This window comes from Otolemur garnettii, unplaced genomic scaffold, assembly GCF_000181295.1.
Source record: "Otolemur garnettii isolate 467f Iridium unplaced genomic scaffold, OtoGar3 scaffold00037, whole genome shotgun sequence".
NCBI classification, from domain to species: Eukaryota; Metazoa; Chordata; class Mammalia; order Primates; family Galagidae; genus Otolemur; species Otolemur garnettii.
Genome location: NW_003852432.1, coordinates 4,271,504 through 4,274,405, shown reverse-complemented (window position 1 = coordinate 4,274,405; position 2,902 = coordinate 4,271,504). Strand labels below are relative to the sequence as shown.

The following is a 2,902-nucleotide window of genomic DNA, read 5'->3' as shown; positions in this document are numbered from 1 at the left end:
AATTTAAGAAGAAATTTATGTAAGTTTGCTCATTGCTCTATTTCAAGCTCTGACATTTTTTTGATGCTACACAAAGACATGCGACAACAATAATGAAGACCACTCAGCAAGCTGCTACCACATGTCAACATTAACACAACTGTGAGACACTGATATGCCAAGGTTATGAACCCTTACTGAGTTGTTTATACAGTGCTGCCAACATAAGTGCATAGTGGCAAGTTCACAAACTTAATTGCCAGACCTTGTACATTACCTTACATGGCACTTTGCATGTGTGACCACATTAAGAATGTTGACATGAAAATCTTCCCTAGATTATCTGAGTGGGCACGATATAATTGCACTGGTCCTTACCTGTATAAGGAGGAGGCAGGATTGTGCAATAATGGTTAAAGACATGTGATGTTCCTGGCTTTTAAGATGGAGGAAACAGATCACCAAGCAAAGAATGCAAGAGGGCTTCTAGAAACTGGAAAAGCCAAGGAAATGGATTTCTCTTTGAAGTCTCCAGAAAAGACAACAATTCTGGACAAATTGATTTCAGCCCGGAGAAACCTTTGTGGGACTTCACATACACAGAACCAAAAGAATATAGTTTTGTAGTTTATCAAAGCACATTTTGTATTAAGACACTAAATTTGTGGTAATTTGTAATAGCAGTGAGCGAGAACTAATCCTTAAGAGATAGGATTAGTTAAGGCCATAGGGAAAAATAATATTTGTTGCTATTTGGTGATATTTCTATAGGCAAATTAATTGTCCAATAGAAAGATTCAGGAACAGGAATTCTGTTTTATATTAAATTTATGATATGTAAAAAAAAAATCTCATTTTTTAGTGGGTTCACTTTAAAAGTGTCTCTTAGACACCAAATCAAATTCATCTTTGTTCATTATGAGACACTGCATGGTCCCAGGCACCTGACCCAAGTGTAGCTTTCTTTTCAATCATTTTAAGAATCTAAACAGTTCAAGAATTGATTAGGAAACCAGAGGACTATTTCCAGACTTGTCAGCGATGGTGTAATCTCAGTAACTCCTTTATCCATTCAAGACCTTTACTTTCATTTTAATATAATTATTTTCATTTACTAGTAAGAGGTCAAAGAAAGGTTTTTGTACCTTCAGCAGAAAGCACTGTGCTGAAATAAAGAAGTGTGTGATTTCAATTCAGTTTCTTCAATTATTGCTTCTTGACAAACCAACCCTGCAGCCTGCATATTAAAGTGGTTCTGAACACATTTTTCCTAATGAAAGAGGAACTCATAACTGAGATTCAGGATAGGTTTTGAAGCAGGTGGCAGGCTTTGTTTATCCTGCAAATATGCATGCACCTGTCAAAAATCCATATTCTTATAATCATAATTTTAAGCCAAGATCAAAGAATGAGTGTCTTTAACAAATAGGAAGTATTGACCACAGTAATGAGTACTGTGCAAGATAATAATATATTAAATTATAAATTGCAATAGGTTCAAAAGGATGCAAGATTAATGATAGATTACTTTACAATTATTTTTCCTCAGGTAAAATGGATATAAAAGGTTTCTTTCTGTTTGTTGCTAAAAAGGATCTTTTTGTCTCTAATAATTTTGTACTCTTTTCAAGTATACCCCTGATTTCAGATTGAAGCTAAAAACATATTTATTTTTATCTCTACCTCAAAGTAGTTTCTGTGATATGTGTCTTTTTCTGTCATTAGATTCCCTGAAATATAATATTTTCTACTGTAACATTTCCCCAAAATGCATGCCAGTTTCTCAAGTGAAGAAAAGAAAAGAAAGATTGGAAAAATTGTCATGTTTTTGAGTCACCAAGACCTATTCTGATAATCTGAGCACTGCAAGAGTTTGTAAGGAAAATAAGGTCTGAATAAAATCAGCTTCCTTACTTTGATCAATCTCTAGTGCTAATGGGCATAGACCAACTAAATATGTATAATGCATGCATATGTGTATCATACACCAGCTTATCTTTTTAAAATTGTTGTGCCATAAGACCCTACTCGATTTCAAGCTTTCTAAGTTCAGCTCCGTGCCCTGTGTTGTTGTTGTTTCCAACAGTACGCAGATTGATTGCACTTCACCCATTCTTGGTGCTCAGTGTTGAGATTCTGAGATGACTGGAACGCTTATGAGACCAGCCTTTAAGATACCGAATGCCCAAACATGGACAGACTGCGGCAGGTTTCTCAACTGCCCACACAATACCCCCTTTCTTCTTCATTCTAGTTTTCAGAACCCCCTTTTTTGCGGGTTGGGATTGTGTCCGAGGACAATGCTGCATTTCCTGTGTTCACTTTCAGCTAAGGGAGCAGTGTGATCCTGGCCAATGAGATAGAAATAAATCTCTGCTTAGGATTTCTACAAGTGTTTGTTTTCATTAGAATGGGATCTATACTTTGTATAAATCACACTCTCTTTCTCCTGACTGGAAATGCTGACATAAAGCCAAGAGTAGAGCAGCCATAGTTCTTTTATTTATTTATTTATTTATTTTTTAAATATGGAATGCTTCACAAATTTGCGTGTCATCCTTGCACAGGTGCCATGCTAATCTCTGTATCGTTCCAATTCTAGTATATTTGTTGCCAAAGCGAGCACAGAGCAGCCATATTTCAACAACCGGGGAAACCTTAATTCTGACAGCACTGTGATAAGGATTATCAAACATGAAGAGTGGAGATTGGGGCATTAATGCCAGCAAAGTTACTGACTCTGTCTTGAGCTACCTCCCTACGTCCCACTGTTTTAAAAAATTAATTTCTATTTGGTTGGACTACCAACCAACATGCTCATTATAGGCAGCCAAGATCAGACTTCGATGTTATGTATTTTCCACAGTCTTTAGGTTCAAGTTTTATGATAGATTGTGCTGCAGAAGCAGGCAAGACTTTCTTA

The 2,902-nt window shown here is 36.2% G+C and overlaps 1 pseudogene; it reads right to left on the bottom strand.

The window, feature by feature from the left end:
• Window positions 1-2,501: 2,501 nt before the first annotated feature.
• LOC111725333 lies at window positions 2,502-2,601 on the bottom strand (annotated as a pseudogene).
• Window positions 2,602-2,902: the final 301 nt, after the last annotated feature.